At 35.8% G+C, this 19,053-nt stretch overlaps 1 protein-coding gene across 1 annotated transcript in view; it reads left to right on the top strand.

The window, feature by feature from the left end:
• The window catches only part of CDH12 (cadherin 12), a 189,553-nt gene that overhangs the window by 39,558 nt on the left and 130,942 nt on the right, over positions 1-19,053 (top strand). The gene's annotated exons all lie outside the window — the stretch shown is intronic.

Genomic DNA, 19,053 nt, shown 5'->3' with positions numbered 1-19,053 from the left:
GAGGATAGCATTTTTCAAAGCTAAACATATCTTACCATCTGCATTGCTGCAAGGCAGATACTCCAAAACACCATTAACCAAGTTCACCTGCCCATGTGGTGACAAGGAGATTGAATCCATTTCTCTCATCTTATTACACTGTAAATTTTAGAGGGATATTAGATTTGCTTATATTCTGCCCCTAATCATTCCCAGGAAGGCCAGACAACTTCAGTATGAATCATCTAGAAGACTCGGAACTTGCTCAGTGGGCAAATTTTGTGTGCTGCAATGAAAATAAGGCATTACAGGTCTTAGGAATAATCACTTCTGATTTATTCACAACTTCAGATTTAATATGCGGATTCTGCAATTTTGTTATTTTGTTTTAGGTGACATGCATGTTTACTTCAACGACTGCAGTATTTTAGACTTAAACTTGCACAGTTTATTGATATATGTTATTATAGTTGCTTATGTTACACTTTTATTATACAGATTTGTTGCTATGTTAAGATTTTATCTTATCTGTTTGATTTGATTTTTGTGCTGAACATTTTGTAAATTTTGCTGGTCACTGTGTCAATAAAGGTAACTATTACTGTCTGATGCCTGCATTAAAAATGCTAGAGATTACACTATTTTTCTCATACTTAAGAAAACAATCTTAGTATATTTCGTTGTAGCAATTTAGAAGCTGCTTAAAAGTTTATTTTTGTCATTGAACACCAAAAGAACAGGAAGAAGCCATAGAGCAGGGAACAATAACCTCTCTCACCTGTGTCAAAATCCCCTGGTATGAATCTAGAAGCTTTAAACTACAGATTCAACATGATCCACCATAGGGCTCAAGGCAGCTATTGCCTATCCCAGCTTACAGGGGGATGTTATTTGATTCAATAATGGAGGTAAGTGGCCTTCATTTGGGTTGGCCTGGTAAGAAGGGAAGCTACCATTGGTGTACTGAAAATATGCCTTCCATAGGACAATTTAGTGTCCTTGCGAGGAATGAGAATGATAGCCTGCAACTTCCCAGCTCACAAATTCTGGGATGGCCATGTGAGGGTGTTATCTGGCACAGGCTTCCCCATCTACCTATCAGTTCCTCATTTAATTGTCATCCTATCAGTTCCTCATTTAATTGCTTTTTAGGGAAGAGGGCCAAATCACTGAAGGTGGGAGGGAACTACAGATAACTTGTAACTGTTATGGAGATTTCTAGCAAAGGGCCAAGATGGGGAATGCACAGCTTAATTTTGATAATCAAGGAACAGCCTCCCATGCTTTGATTGGTACCTTGCACCAGGGCAGTACACTTAATTTACCACTCATTAAGGCTTTTTCTCTACCCTGCTGGCTCACAAATAATCAGGCAGTCAACAGGATGGCTCTCCATGCATGGAATCTGGATCTGGACTTAGGTTCCATCAAAACCTCAGATTACCCATAATCAGTAAAATACAAGAAAATATTTTCCCACTTTCTTTAGCAGTTTATCATATAACTTATTTATATTAATCTTCTTATTTGCAGTAACCCTCTTTTGTCTATGTACTTTTATCCAGTATGCTACATTAAATACCGCTGAGCAAATGTATTTGTTGCAGCTATAAGTAACGGACAAATATTTAATCACAACATCAAATATAAAATAAAATGCATTAAGTCTTCATAAATATTTGTCATTAGAAAATCAGTGTTTGTGCAGGATTGACTAGTCCTTGTGGCTTTTTAACCATGAAAGTAGAAATATATTTCCCATTTTCAGTTAATGAGCAACAAAAGAAATTATGTGCAATATTCTAAGGTTCTCCTTAACTACAAATGGAATGCCTTGACTGTTACATTACAAAGGATAGAGAGGAATATCCTATAATCTAAAAAAAAAAAAATGATATTCTCCCAGGAACTTTAAATTAAGTAATCAGAAAATTCCATCATATTGAAAAGTAGCATAAAGTTCAATCATACTGCAGTTTATATTTCCTGCAAAAATTCCCAGTTTGGAGGAAATCTAACAAAATGTGAATACTGAATAATTAATTTTGAAACCAAACACATCATTTAACTGAATTAGGTTGAACTTATTTCTTTAAGCACAACTGTGGAAGTCTGTTTTCCAGATATTGACAGTAATTTACTCCAATACTGAAGACAATACAAACATATCCATATTTCCATTAATAATGTTCAATTTTAAATTCATAATGACATATCCTGGATTCCTTACTTGGTGTTGAAGAATCTTTGAATCAGATACTCACAAGATTCCTAGTACAAAATACTGCCAGTATATTAGTGGAGATGCAGTTCCTCTGAAGCTTACCTAATTTCTTGTTACTTTGACTTAAAATCACATCTGGTAATACATATTGTGAGAAAGGGACATGATCTGGATAATGGGGTGATTTTCCATAGCAAGATATTGGAGTAAAGATATGTTCTCAGTTAAAGAAATCAAAATGGCAAGTGTGCAAGATTAAAATTGGGGTGGGGGATTCTTGCAAGTTATTTAAAAAAGAGAGAGAGAGAGAGATAAAAAGAGCTTAGAAATCAAAGATTTTGTTGAGCCAAAAGCATACCTCCTATTGCACATTCCCACTACTAAGAGAATGATATAAACTGGGACAGATTGTTCCCCATTAATGTATTTGCCTTAGGAAAATTATAGTGAGATGTAGAGCATTAGAACTGCAATAATCTAAATGTAAGGTGTGAGATCCTTACAACACAGTTACTTTTAAATGTTGATACTTTTCTCTGAAAATGAAACTGTCTTCCCCAAAAAGTTACTCATTCTGATGTTGATAGAGTTTAGCTTCTTACATGTTTGTACAGAGAGATAAATGCAACTAATAAGAAGGCATGTATTATTCACAAACCTTGATACAAAAGTCTTGTGCTTTTAACTCGAGTTCAGATTGTATGTGCTTCCCTTTCTCAGTATTACTGAAATGTGTTACATTTCCCATGTGTAAAATACATTTGGCTTTTTTATTCATGATGTATGTAGTGTGTATCCATTAAAACTGGCTACTGTTGCACACCCAAACCCTCCCCCCACCCCATATTTGACCCTAATTAATTCTGCTTTTAGGCTGTCCACAGGTAAATGGTGTTGGAATAATTGTGAATATTATCTCGAAAGTGGGCATAATATATCCATTCAAATATCTTCCCCACCACCATCATAATTTAATTTGTTGTTGGCTTTCTTTATGATCACAAAAGCAGCATTTCTGCAACAGGAATTATGATGAAAGTGTTAGGACATTATATCACAAATATTGCAGGTTACGTGATATGGAGAAAAAGTGAGGGGGATGCTGCTTTTCACTGCAATCAGAATTCTCTATGATGATTTCACCCATCAGAATTTGGTCCTTTTTTAGTTTCTGTAGACCAGGGATTCCTAAACTTTTTGCCATCACACCTCCCTTTAGTGTAATCTTAATGTACACACCTCCCCCCAAAATGCAAACACCAAAATGAATGCAAATGAACAATAAAAACAGCACAATGAAACTTTGGGAAAGGTGGATTTATTGTAACAACGTACAACTAAAAGGTTCTTCACACGTCTCCTGGACTCTGCCCCTCCGCAATGGAGGTACACGGCACAGTTTGGAAAACCCTACTATAGACAGTTCTTCTCCCACCTGATGCCCTCTAAATGTACTGTTAAATGTACTGTACTTCTCCTACCTGATGAACTCTAAATGTACTAAAATGAAAGTTACCTGAATTCCCACCTAGGAAATTAGAGTATATCAGATTGGACAGGCTGCTATAAGGGGAAAGGAAGGTGAGAGGGAGGGAGAGAAAGAGAGGGAAGGGAGTCAACACATAAAGTTGCCATCAGATCAACAATTATTGCTATCTTTACTGATAAGGAGTAGAATTCTTGGCTTCCAGATGTTTTCCACCCTAACTGAGATTGAACACGGGAGCTTTTGCAAGCAAAGCACCTGTGCCACTCCTCAAATAAGAATGTCCATCTTTGTAAGGTGGCATCTGGGATCTCTGAGATCAAACTGAATTTGGAATATCTTGTTTCCTCATAAAGAGAAAGAAGAGAAAGTAGGCAAAAGAGACACACTGGATTGAAAGATAAATATTTGGGTTTTTGTTGTTGTTGTTTAAAAAGTGTGTTCCTTGTAATGCAGTTAGAAGATGAGCCTGCCTTCCAGCAACTTGCAATCAACTATATGAAACAAATACAATGAATGTGCAGAATGTTCTAACTATTGCTAAATCAGACAAGTGTTCTGAATGGTGAGAATTTGCTTTGAAGCAATTTTTGATAATATATAGCTTAGATCACTCCCTGAAATTAATGCCCCACCTACCCCTTGACTTGTTTATTGCTACTCAGGTTGTCTGCAAAAAAGAACGTTGTTTAGAAGCAATAGGAGTTATGAAAATAGAGATTAACACCTTCCTCCTTGCCCAAGCAAAACCACTTGCAGTCAAAATTATTTCAGATGGGTATGGTTAAATATCTCTCCTGCTACAAACTTTATTGGAACCATATAGAGGGGAAAAAAATCTTAAATATTGGGAAGAAGAAATTGATGGAGAATGATAGAAGTGCTTAAAATGTCATCGTTTCATGATTCTTCTTATCTGGAATAAGACACTGATTTATCATCAGCAAAACTATGAGTACTGCTTGAACCAGAAGCTCCACTGAGTGTTATGACATAGTTAACCAAACTGTACATTAAGATGAAGGACAATCTCAACCTCTTGCTTTTGGCATAGTCCTTTAATCTTAGCATTCCTTTTTAATCAATTTGAAGGCCTCTAGGTTATCACTGCAAGGTGAGCAGCAAGAGATTTTAATGAAATATGCTTGCTATTTTACAAGATATAAAGCCCAACTGTTCTTAAAAAGACATTCTGCAGCTCAGTGTGACTTTCCAATAGCATGGTGCCTTAATACTTCTGACTCTTCATAAATCATTATTATGAAAGATAGAGATGCTGCAGTGTTACATAGAGAGATTTGATTGGTTCATAGTGGCATGAGAAAGATAAATTTTGTTCTACTTTAGTTTCCTCATTTTTAGAGAATGTCAATTTCCAAGTGGCAAATTTGTCTACCCTGTAAAGTACTATTTCAACCTAATGAAAGATATATTTTAGCAGAAGTTCAAATATCTTTATCATGCTTGAGCTCTAGCAGCAATAATTTAAAACTTACATTTATCAAAGGAAAAGACAGAACATGGCTTATGTTGACCTGCAAGATAATTGATTATTAAATAATGGACTATCAACTGAATCATTGCTCTGTTGATCACATTTTGCATTCTAATCATTTATTTGGGGAAAAGCATAAAGCATATCAGGATGATTCTAAGGGAAGACTTAATGATTATTTTGCAGCACCAAATATCATTGGATGAACATAGCTAGTGTTTGGTGTCCCAGAAGACTAATATATGCTTCCTAAAAAAATGACATTAAAATGAAAGAAAATTGCAATTTTAAGATATATATTGTTCTTACATGATTTTCAAGACCCCTTTCACCAACTATATTGTACACCACTGTAAACAAGAAAGCTAGAGGTCAAATGAAATATGACTCCTCAATCCAAAAGTATGCCATAAACTTACTTTTTCAGACCACTAACTTCGTAAATCAAAAAAATATATAATTTTGTAGCTGTCCTATCCTATCAAATTTAGATTTAAGGATCTAAATATAGAATAGAGATCAATCTTCTACCACACTGAGAAGATTTTAAAGTATCAGAGTTTGTTATGGAACTGGAGTTGGAAAAATAGATACATCATTTTTTAATTAAAATATGTATGTATCACTTCTGTAAAAAAACAACGGTCTGAAACAAAATTTTATATAAACATATCATTTAAAAAGCAAAAAAAATATATTTGTTTATTTGTTTATTTATTTATTCATTCATTCATTCATTCATTCATTCATTCATCATTCAATTTATATAGCCATGCATCTTAGACCAATCACCCTGGACAGCTAACTACAATTACAACAATCAAACAATTAAAACAATACAGAAAATCAAATATAAATACAGTCAGGAGATCTTAAAAACCATCAGTGTCAGCACAGCCATAAAACAGGGTCCTTCATACACTTGAGGCCCCAGGTCTGGGCACAAAGCCAGGTCTTCAAGACCTTCCAAAAAGCCAAAAGGGTCAGGGCCAGGAGGATGTAATATAAAAAGGAGGAGGATGTAATTTAAAGAAATAATATTAATAAAGTCAGGATAAATATGCTATATGTTAAGTGTTATCAAATATTTAAAATTATTTAATTTTAATTAATAATTATGTTACAAAATAATTCCCCTATTAAAATCTAGGTTTGTACTTTGGAATGATAGAATTCTCTAAAGAGATGTTGCTAGTGGTTTGTAAAACTTTATATTTCCTTTGAAATTTTGGGATAATCCACACTAGGAGGGGCTTCAAATAATTCCCTGTTTTTCTGAAGTTTTGAGTACCAATCAAGCTGTAGACAGAATAAAATTGCCCATTCATTATATGAAGGCATCAGCAAGTTCTGAGAAATTCAAAGGTTTTCAGAAGGAGAAAAAACATAGGTGAAGAACCCCAAAATATTTCAATATGACTGAGTATGCTCAGTAAGAGCACAATGCTAATTAACTAGTGTGGAAAAATAACTGGGAGGTGAAATGAAATTGTATATTTTGGAGAATGATAATTCACTGGATTGATTGGAACAATGGACAGCTAAGGGTAATTTTTTACATAACTCTCATCAGTTTAATAAGAATATTGTCTGTTAACACTGAAGGAACTCCAGACTCAATCATGTAGGTCCTTCAGAAAATTTAATTGGAGTTGAAAACAAAGATGGGAATTCATTCCATTTTATCTCCAGGGACTGAGGGGAGTGTTGCTCAGATCAACCAATCAAGGAAACTAGCTCCTCTTAGTATACATGTGAATCACCAAGTTCACAGAGATAAATCTGATATTAATTTTTTACCAACTATTTAGTGAACTTGAATAAGAATTGAAATGAACTTCTTTTTAGTCATTGTATTCAAGGATAAACATTATCTTATATCTATATGTAAAAGTGGGGATCTATGTGCTTGATTATATAAAATGGAAGTGCCTATGACAGGGAAGTGATTTAAAGAGTAACCTAATTAATGTGATATAAAATATCTTATTATACCTCATGAATGATGTGTGAATCCAGTATGAAATGAAAAGATACTCAAGCTGTTGAAAAATCCCAGTAATAACTTGGCAATAGGAGTCAGCAAAAAGAAAAAAAAAACTTGATTATCGTATTACCAATGTTATGGTAATATTGCTTTCAGGATTCATGAACTTATCTCTTAGATGGAATGAAGAAAGTGTGTATGTAAGTGAAGCAGGGTGAGATTAAGTTATAACCATGATTCTTGATTCCACTAGTTTGTCACAGATGGTTTAAATGACCAAAATAAAGATATTTTAATCTCCTCTTGATGAACTTTGCCTGTTCTACCAGAACTTTTTAAAATTCTACTTAATGAGCAGTAATGTTTATAATTGACTCAAAGTCTGCTTTAGTCAGAATTTGATCATACCTCCAGTAAAAAATAATTTGGGGCATATAGTAAAAAATAATTCAAACTGAAATAATAATGATTTTGTCACTCATATATGCACTAGCAAAGAATGTCATGTATTCTTATCAACATTTCATGAACCACCACATGAATTTCTCCAGTATCACATAAGAAAATAAATAGAAGAAATAATTACTTGTGGGAATGATCAGTGAATAATCTTTCATTTTGATTTACTTATAATCATGTGTATGCAGAACTCAGTGGAGATTATTTCTCAGTAAATCTGCATGTTAACAAACTGAATGCATCCAAAATATGCAGAATATTTCTATTGTAAAATTAATGTGTTTATGCAAATAATAATGGTACTGGGTTTCTTTTTTTAAAAAAAAAATGCTTAAATAAAATTGAATGTGGTCAGCGTCTTATATGCAGCAATGGAACTGGCTGTTCAGAAGACAAATTAATTGATGCTCTCCAGTAGAGATGTGCTTGCAGAATTGCCCAACATTTTCTAGTGTATTTTAGGAAATAAAAAATGTGAAGTAGGCAACGTGAGCTGCATAATATAGTTTCATCATGTCATAGATTTATTCTGTGTATACCTTTAGCTTATGTTCTACACTGTGATGGTGTTTGTGACAGAAATATTTCTCACCATAAATATTCCTCAGTAAGGAGGAATAATGGGACGCGGTGGCGCTGCGGGTTAAACCGCTGAGCTGTCGATCGGAAGGTCGGCGGTTCGAAACCGCGCGGCGGGGTGAGCTCCCGTTGCTCGTCCCAGCTTCTGCACACCAAGCAGTTCGAAAACATGCAAATGTGAGTAGATTAATTGGTACCGCTACGGCGGGAAGGTAACGGCGTTCCGTGAGTCATACTGGCCACATGACCCGGAAGTGTCCTATGGACAACGCCGGCTCCAAGGCTTTGAAACGGAGATGAGCACCGCCCCCTAGAGTCAGACACGACTGGACTTTACGTCAAGGGAAACCTTTACCTTTACCTAAGGAGGAATAACAAGGAATATGAATATGTGGGTATGTGTGGGTATCTGTAACCTATCCTGCCAATGTGAGACTTGGGACAAAAATTTCCCCTGCCTGCTTTTCCATGTCATGAATAATTTTCTACAAATTATTCCTCACCTTCATTATATTCCTACCTTTCCTAAAGTAAACTAAATTAAATAATCTCTGCCTTTACTCTTAATATGGGTATTCAAATCCGCTGATTTTGCTGAGCCCCCTGTGGTTTAAGCTGCTATAGCAAAAAAAAAAAAAAAAAAGCTAGAAAATTAGTTTTATTTTCCCAAAGGTCTACTGAATTTTTGGATGTATTGCTTTTTTCCAACCTGTTTTCTTTTCTTTTTATCATCTTTCACCTTTTACAATCAAGGTAAAGTAGGGTTGCTTTCAAGTTCTTTCTGTCCAATATAAAATGATGTTGACTAGTTGTCATGGAACGGCTCAGATCTGGAAGAAATATCTTTGATAAGCAGCTTGGATTGTGCTAATGAGGCTCTACTTCAGAATGGAAATTAGTCTGTTTAAACATACGTTGCTGCTCTTTCAAAAAGAATGCTCTCTTGATTACTGAGGTAAAGACCTGGATTGGAAAGTTAATTTTGAGTTTGGTTGTGGGCAAGCTAAGTGATTACTGAGAAGCAAATGTAATCAGGGTTGCCACAGAATTAAAACTGCTGTGTGGAGAAACAGAGGGGAGTTACATGTAGGCTTCAGGGAAACCTGAAAGTTGCATTTGAAACCTCCAGTGACCTCCAGGATACTGTAGCCCTTTTCTGCCCCTTCAAATTATACTCACTGAAAGAAGCGCTAGAGGAAGTTGTCCATAAATATTTGGAGTCATTCTTTGTAGGTATTTTCTGGCACAGAAATGACATGATTATGTAGTCATACTAAGATACAAAGCTAAAGTCACTAGGTATCCTCCCTGGCATATCTAGTTTTCTTAATGATAAAGTATACAAAGGAACCATTAATATTTGGGTGGTTAATTTATTAATATGTATTAATACACACACACACACACACACACACACCAATATGTATTAATAAATACATATATACCTAGCCCAACACTAATAGGAATAGTTAATTAATGATGGAAGTTGGGTGAAATGACTAAAATGGGAAAAAATTATTCACCCTAGGAGGATAGCATAATCACAACTGTGGCTTTTTTGCAGGTTTCTGTTACTGAGATTATGAATAACAAGTGTAGTTTGTCAAATTGAATAATAGATAAATTTCATCATACATGAATCTCTGTTAGTGTATTTTTGTCATTTTTTCTCCCTAACAACAAGAATAGAATTTTAAATGATATTTGTATAAGTACCAGTAAAGGTTTCATTAAAAAATGAAGTAAAATGTATAATTAAGTTATAAATTATTTGTTTGCTTGTTACTACAACACATCTGCTTCTCCATTTCTGGTGACTGGAAGATCAGGGCATGAAATGTTATGGCTTTATAGTTATAGCTAGCAAAAGCAGGTGGTCAAGTTTATTACAGAACTGTATTGCATTAGATTCTAAGTAAAGATGCATTTATTTTTATTTATGTCTCATATTACTTTCCTGTCAAAATACAGAGTCCTTGTGGTTCATAGGTATAATTACAGGCTTGGAAGCTTTCTCAGTAAAATGCAAAAATGCACACTGTATATCTATGTCCTTTTACACTTTAAATTTTCAAATGAAACGTATTTGTTCTTCTACTGATGCCTCTCATAGATAAGTACAGGTAGTTCTCAACTTACAACCATTCATTTAGTGACCATTTGAAGGTATGACCGTGGAGAAAAAAGTGCGCTTACGACCGTAGCAGCGTCCATACTGTCATGTGACCAAAATCCAGGTACTTGGTAACCGGCATGTATTTGCAGCATCCCTGAGTCATGTGATCACCATTTGCAACCTCCCTAGACAGCTTCTGACAAGCAAAGTCAATGGGGGAAGCTGGATTTGCTTAGCAACCACATGATTCACTTAACAGCTGCAGTGATTCACTTAATGACTGTGGCAAAAAAGGTCATAAAATCAGGTGTGACTCACTTAACTGCCTCGCTTAGCGATGGAAGTTCCAGTCCCAGTTGTCGAGGACTAGCTGTAAAGTGTGATTCTGTATACGTGCTACACATACCTGTTGCTTAATTCTGCCCTTCCTCATAGGTAGAATGAAGCATTCTGCCTAGCCTGACAAATTTTTAAATGTCATTTAAAAGCAAAACTTCAGCACCATCATCTTGTATTAAATAAAATAAATCTTTTAGGCTAAGACTAACTGTATTAATGTGGATTTTTTCTTTCTTTTTATCACAATGGAATTTCATAATCAAGATTATTTGCCATACATTTCACAGTCTCTTGGATTATCTCTGCCCATTTTTTTTATTCTCTATGCTTTTCTAATAATAATAATAATAATAACAACAACAACACAAAACAACTCCATTGACACTGTAGAGAAGCTATGGAAATTGGATTTCTTTTTTCTTATTGTTGTTCTTATGACTGTCACAATTACTTGGATTTCTTTGCCATTTTTTTAAATGACAAATGGCAGCCAAGATAACTTACAATCCCTTTATGTATTCATTTATTTGGGAGATTTACACCCAACCTTTTTGGAAGCAGCAATAACAGTAAAAACAAATACCTAAAAGTATAGTTTAAACCTGCTTAATACTCCATGAAAATGCAGTTATACAAACAGGACAAAATATAGACATCTCCCCACAGATTGAGCAGACTATAAGGCCTACAACTGGTTATATACCAGAGGGCCATTTAAAAAAGCATGTTTGACTATTAGAAGAAAAATAGAGAAAAGACGCTAACCTGGCCTTCCTTGGAAGGAAATTGCAAAAGCTGGGAACGGCCACCAAGGACGCCCTTTCCTGCATTCCCATGAGATGTTGCTTCGACTATTGCCTGATGCAGGGAAATCAACTAAATCATCCTTAAGTGGTATTCTGTACTTTTTTTCCACAAAACTCTTGTTCATAGAATTAGACAATATAAAATATAAAACAGAGGTTGCCTTCTCAGAGAATAGAATTCCAGGAATACCCAGTTCAAGTTAGAGGCAGTGTTGGAAGGGTACAAGCCACCCCCCCTTCTCTTTCAAACTGCCATTTTTGAACCACATCTTCCCCCAATAGATGCTTCCTGCCAAAAACACTTCCCCAAACTGGGTAAGAAGATGGAAACTTCTGGACAAAAGACTAAGATAAAAAATAGAAGGGAATCAACTTAAACATAAAGGATTGCAATGGAATAATAGGAGAATACCACCATGAGCCACAAAGCAACCTCCTGATAATGTGATCAAATCCCCCACAAGCCGATCAAGTCAGAAAACTGAGAGGACAAAGGCGGAGAGGCAACACCTTAGCATAAGAAAAGGAAGAAGGGCTTCCCCTCAGAATAACAATAATCTAAACCCAATGGGCAAAAGCCACACCCCTGCAGAGAGCCTAACTGACTAAAAAGCAAGAAACCGCAAAACGATAGGGGACACAACCACAGGAATGCCTCTGATCTTTAGTCAATTACCCTCTCTCAGAATTCTTAGAGTGCGCCCCCTTCCAGGAAACTAACTAAATGCGATCCAGCTAAGACAAAACATCGTCTTTCACACTCTTTTACTAACAATAAGACCTGCTCCCCTATATAAAGGGCTGGTGGGGGAATACAAGTGTGGCCACCTCCGATAGCTGACTTCTCTGTATTTCATGCTCTCAGACAATAAAGCAATCACCTCTGTTCAAGCAACTGCCTGTGTATCTTCATTCCCAGCTTGGAACAGATCCTTGTAAGTTTTCCTTCCAACAGCAGGAAGATCACACTTACTGCCCCTACTCCTGACTCCTATTCCTTGGTCAGTTTTACATGAGGAGAGTTTACATGTATATGATCTGTACACACAATCATTAAGCCGGTAGTCATAAACACCTGGAACAAGCAACATCTCATGCATCATGATACCATTGCACAAATGATGTGAATTATGCAATTTGTGCCCATTGTTTCAATTGATGCAAATTACATACATAATTCATGTCATTTGTGTGATGGTGTCCTGATGCCTGTGATTTCATTTCTTCCCCTTGCTCTGTCTGCAAATGCCTATACATTCATTTGGGGAGTGGTATGTGGGAACTGGAAGCAGAGGCATTGATCACAATTCCTATTCTTTCCCCCATTCCCTTTGCTTTCTCCAAATTTGGGGGCATTCCTAGTTTTCAACCTCCTGGGAAGAATTTAAGCATTAAGTCTCCTGGCCATCTTCCTTTCCACTTAGTTTCACAAAATGTTTGACATTCTGCCCATTCATATGCAAGACCTAAACATGTCTTTTGCAATATAGCCATCAAAGTTAAAATGGCTTCTGTTTCCAAGATAGACCTGGCAGCCAGATTGTTTATGATACAAGGTGCTGTCAAGCACACACTGGCAGATTGAAGTAGAAGCTTTTTAATCTATTGTTTCCTGCAATAGGTAATTTTCAGTCTAAATTGTAGCAGTGTGAAGGGCAATGTTTTAAAGACAAAAGTGATTACCATATGTTGATTTTCATGGTGTCGACAGCATGAGGTAAAACAAAATATTTAATTACTGTGGGAATGCTAATGTGTAAACAGTATGCATATGTAGCAGTGATATATTCTCACACACACAGCCACACCAATGTTTATGTATATAAATCCTCCATAGAGATCCATTGCCAAGTTTTAGTTTGGGCATTTAGCATGAACTGGAATGAACAGAACATCACACTATTCACCAAAAAGATTCTGTGTTCTTATATACAGTAGCTTTGGTGAGAGAGAAGGCAGGGTAAACGGACAAAGAATACTAGTTTCAGGGATCAAATAAAATTAGATATATATGCCTAATCACCTCATATCAATCAGATCAATAAAACCAGATATGTGTGCTTAATACATGCATCTATGCAAATATTCATATTCTGATAAACTATTGCTTTAAAAATAAAATTAAATACTGAAATATGCTGTGAAGGGAAGGAAATGAGAGATGGGAAAACTGAATAAATAAATTAACTGAAGGAGGATAAAGTGAGAATGGGTCAAGCAGTCTGCGAATGTATGTAAGTAAAAAAAAGAAAAATCACAGCCACTGTTCATTTAGAGGAGAGACTCTTACGCAAAGAAGGGGAATGAACCTTGGCCTCACTCCAGGTAAGACATCACAGGTATGGGGCATATTGTGAGAAGGCTATGTATAGGTGGAATATTCCAGAGTCTGTATGGGGGGAAAAAAATCACTTGCCTGATTCTTTTCAAAAGCTAGAATACAAAACTAGAATTGCATTCCTGCCAACTACATAAGAGTGGTAGGTTAAAAGAAGTAGCCATAATAAATAAATGTTCTCTTCAGAGTCTGACAAAAAACACTGAATGGTAGAGACTGAGGATTGATGGAGAAATGGAGTTGAGAAAACAATGGGTTAAGAAAAGCAACTTGGAGGTATATTTCCAGCATGCTCCTGTGTTTTGTATTTGTATCCATTCTTTTCTTTACTGCATGCATTTGTGCTGCTGGAAATGCTTGGTCTTTGAGGGAGCTTGAGTAGTTAACCTCATGCCAGAGGTTATCTTGTGTTACCTTTCCTTTTAAATATTTTTTTTACCTACTTTCTCAAAGAGCTCCTCCCATGATGGTTGCCTCAACAGTCCCTAATATGTGCTTTCCCACCCCTTCTCTCTTTATCACTGGACTTAATTTTTCTCCTGAAACACAAAATGAAGCTGCAGAGAGCATTTTATGATGAGGAGTGCAGTGATCAGCCTTCACAGCATGAGGTAGTGTTTATGTGGTTGGGTGAAAAGTCTATAATATGTTAAAATTCTGCCTCAATTTGATCAGCTATCCTATTTCTCAAATGTTTGCTATCTTTTTTACAAGAACAGCTGCTTTTTTTAGGAAAAAGAAATTGATAGGCCAGTAACATTTATGCCACCTGCTGACATGTAAACAAATTGTTTATCCATTTCTAACATAAAGAGAAACAAAATCTTCAATGGATTTTTTTTCCTACCTCATTTGAATAAAAAAGAACCATCCCTTTAACCTTATCAAAACCCACATATCAGAAATGTAATAGTAGATTCCCATAGCAACAGTTTAGTAGCTTAGTACTTCAGTGGTTGTTTAAAAGCAACAGCCATTATCATTATAGGAATGTGAAGTTTGGAAGTTTTCCTTTATGTTCCAAGGTAGCCAAGGGGAATGTGTGTGTGAATGTGTGTATTAAAACTTTCATCAGTGCCTTACAAGCTTTCCAGCTTCTTGCACTTTGTCAAAACCCAGGGGAGTCTATCATGAGGCAAAGCTTCTCATATGGGGTTTGTGTGTTTCACATCAGAAAACTCAAGCACAGGGGAGGCTGCAGGGCACTACACAGATCTTAATGGAAAGAAAAACAGAAAAACTCACTTCAGAAGGGTTGTATAGGCTTTAAAGCACATTCACTGAACTGTGTTTCCAAAAAGAATTCCTAAAGCAACTTGGAAATTAGGCTAAATAAACAAATAAGGAAATCTTTTTCATGAGAACAGAATAATTTTCTGAATCTAGAAGACAGGTTTTGGCATGGCACTAAGACACTGTGGCTGTTTTCTCACATTATCAATGAAATAACACAGGCCTGCACTAAACCTGATGTTAATTTTGTTCAGTGTTTTTTCGTGGCTTGGTGTTGGTGAATCTGCTTGGTTAGTTTCTAGTTCAGTGCTTCAAGTGAGCCCAGCAAATTAGTTAATTTGGGAACCAGGTTAAGTTTGTTGTCTGGATGTGACCATAGTAATGATTTCAGGACACACCGTAAGTTGAACTAGATGTTAAGGACTAAAAGGGGGAATTCAATATAGATCTGATAGTTCTTTGTAACACTCAATTCTTTCCTTAGCATTTGCAATTTGTCTGAAGTTCTTGTGTCTGTGTCTGTGTGTGGAGTGTTGAGATAGCTTCCCTAAATATATATTTCCATTCTTTCTAATACCAGTGACTGATATGATAAGGATTGCTACTTTTTTTCCTTATAGGAACTCTTTATGAGATATTTAAGATGAGCAGCCTTTACCCTCTGGAATTAAACACGTGTTTTTAATTTCTTCCAAATATACTTCCCTAGGGAGTATATTCCATAGCCTTGGAGCCATTCAAGAAAAGAACCTTTCATATCTAGGTATCTAAGTAACTGGAAAGACTCACAATGTCAGAAGCTGTCCCACAAATAATCAGTCCCCAAACCTTGAAGATCAGCTTTGGCACCTTAAATTGTGCCCAGTACACAACTGATGGTCAGCGCGGATTGTTCATCACAGGCATGATATGATCCTTGTACCTAGCACCAGTCAGCAACCTGCAATTTCACAACACTTTTCAAGAGTAGATCCACATAGTGGTACTGCAGTAGTTGAGACAAGTTGTAATCAAGGCATGAATATTTGTTGCTAAATCTGACTGGTTCAGTTAGCGCAGTGACCACAATTGTGCAAACATGCCCCTTGCCACCTACTAATCCAGTAACGGCTGGAATTTAAGGAGCACCCCCAAACAGTGAAGCTTCTCTTTCCAAAAAAGTACAATTACATCCTGAACAAGCTTCACCTCAATTGCAGAGTTCAGCTTTTTTCTTACCAACAACACTTCCATCTTGTCCTGGATTTAATTTGAGCTCATTATTCTTCATCTAGCCAATTATCAAGGTTAGGCAACATACAAGGGTACTGGTTATTTGGAGTTAAAAAAAGTATGGAGCAATAGAGAGGAATATCATCAGCATACCAAGGCCATCCTATTCTAAAGCTTCTATTAAAGGAGACAAGAGAGAATCCTATGGAACATTGACTAGAACCACTGTAAAACAGTTTAGATTTTGTCTTGTATTCCCTCACTACTTTTTGAAGTAGAACTCCCAATGCGCCACTCTAAAGCCAAATTCACATGGCACTACAGATGGGTAAATTTGTCTGTTTCCATCTTATTTCCTTTTTTCTCCCTTCTGCTTCTCTCAACCATGGCAAACATACCCAGTTTTCTCTAACTCATCATCTACTCATATAACATGCCAAAGTTTGCTGCTTGCCAATTATTGCTTTAAAGGAGCAGTCTGTCTTTATTTGTTCCAGACTGCTTGATTGATTCTTCTTGCAGTCAATCAGATGCTTATCAGCTATCTCCAAATACATAATCTGAAGAAGTCTAGCTTTGTTTTCTCACTTTTTTTCAGTGCTTTCTCTCACTGTCATACATTAACAGTGTTTTAAAAATTTTGGTCTTTGTTCTCATTGAAATGTCCTTATCCTCCATGGTAAATTTGTCAGTGCCTTTCTCCCTAGCATCAATCTCTTTACACACACATATACACTCACAAACACATCCATCTTTTGCTGTTCCTCATGGCTAATGTGAGGAACAATTCCTCCTGTCTTACAGTTGGCAGGAAAGTATACTGGCACAAATTGTGCTGCCCCTGTGGCTGTGCCTGCCCTTTCACACATTAATGTGGGGCAGTGTCAGGTAGCAATTGGTAGATTCCCCAGCTTCCTTTTCCCTTCCATCCATTACTACCTACTGGTGGGAAAAACATCGACCGGCACCCGCATCATCATTGAGGTGCCCTGGATTGGCCGTATGGTAAGATTTCTTTTGGGAAAAGAAGGAAGGCACTTCTTGCCCATTGGAACAGCCAAGGCAACTCTAGGCTGCCTCTGCAGTAGGATGAAAATGAGGTGAAAATTCATTTTGAGGTGAAAATGGTTATTGAAATGTTTTTGTGCCTCAGTTTGTAGGACTTGAGAGTGAGCCTTTTATATATTCTTCATGTCTTTGCCACCAACTATGAGTTCACTAAGCATTCAGATATTGCCAGTGTGGTATAATGATTAACATGTTGGACTGGAACTGGGGAGATCCAGATGCAAGTCCACTATTCACTATATAATGCCAGTGGGTGACTTTGGGTCAGTCATTCCCTCTCAGTTCTCATAGTAGTTTCTATTTCCTTATAAAATGTTCTCAGAAGATTAATCAGTGTTCTGGTATACCCATTAGCCTTAATGTGCTATTATTATAAGTTGTATTTTTCCCTTGTAATATATTTTGTATTAAAAATATCAATCAAATATGTTGTTTTAAATGTCTTTTCATACATATAATTGCCCAGAACTGTCTCACCATATTCAGAGAAATGTGAATGCTGATAGTTACCAACTAATTTTTTATCCACATCTGTTCATAACAGGAAATCACAAAGGTTGAATTTCTCAGTTATATTGAGAAAAAAGCCCTCATGGACTGAAATGTTATGTCTGGTGGTATGATGTATTTTTATAAGCATATTCTTGATCATTGGCCTATACAATGTTCTGTATATGTCACTTTAAAAGTCCGTTCTTCACTCTTCTCCATCATGTACAGCCTGCCCTTGCTACATGTAGAATTTTAAAAATGTGGATATAAGTCTAATTAAAAATCACAAATCATTCAAAATAAATCATTAGATTTCTGTGTTTTGTTATATTAATTACAGTAGGACTAACTTGATTTATATCCAAAATCACTGTCTGCACACCCCACTGGGTTAAAAGTATGCAGATATTCTATGATGTTAGGCATAAAATGAATAACTGGAAGAACATGTATAAACCAATTAATAAAAATAGACATTGCATTAGTTAACATGAAATCTAATTATTAGCTGATGTGACTTGTATACAGTTTTCCTAGTAATTGAGAAATATCCTGAATTAGCAAAAGTACATGGAAAATAAAATGCTTACCTTCAAAATATCATGCAATATTGTATTTAGCTATGTCTACCACAAATTTTCTTTTTTCTATGCATTCTTTCTCACTCATGTTTCATTACACCTGTTATATAATTTAACTTGGCTATTTTTTCAGATTAATGTAGGAAATCAAAAGCAAAGAGATTGTGAATTGCTAAAGAACCAGTATATCTGAGGAATTATATTTGGGTCATTTATAACGCCAGCATGGGAAAAATTCAAATAGGGAATTTTTTACAAGCAGTTGTTCTTTCAGTTTTGTTTTTTCCCCAACAGATCCCACTTTGGTGCCCCCAACTACCAAAATCTAAAAATGTCCTCAAGATATTTCATAGACACACACTTTGGGGATGCAGGGGTCAGGCTTAGAAAGAAGGAATTGAGGAATTTGCATTATATAAACATTATGCCTAAGCACTGTTCTGAATATTGATGAATGTGAACTGACTTGAAATATGGCAATACTTTTTTTTTTCCTGGTAGCACTTTCAAGACTAATCAAGTTTATTAGAGCATAAGATTTTGTGAGCAGCCTACACTCTAATAAACTTAGTTTTTTTAATATACTAATTTTATTTAAAAAAATACAATTTCAAGAATAAAACCTAATACAAAGTAAAAATAAAATAAAATAATAAAAA

This window comes from Candoia aspera, chromosome 3 (genome assembly GCF_035149785.1).
Source record: "Candoia aspera isolate rCanAsp1 chromosome 3, rCanAsp1.hap2, whole genome shotgun sequence".
Taxonomy (NCBI): domain Eukaryota; kingdom Metazoa; phylum Chordata; class Lepidosauria; order Squamata; family Boidae; genus Candoia; species Candoia aspera.
This window is presented reverse-complemented; position numbering and strand designations above follow the sequence as displayed.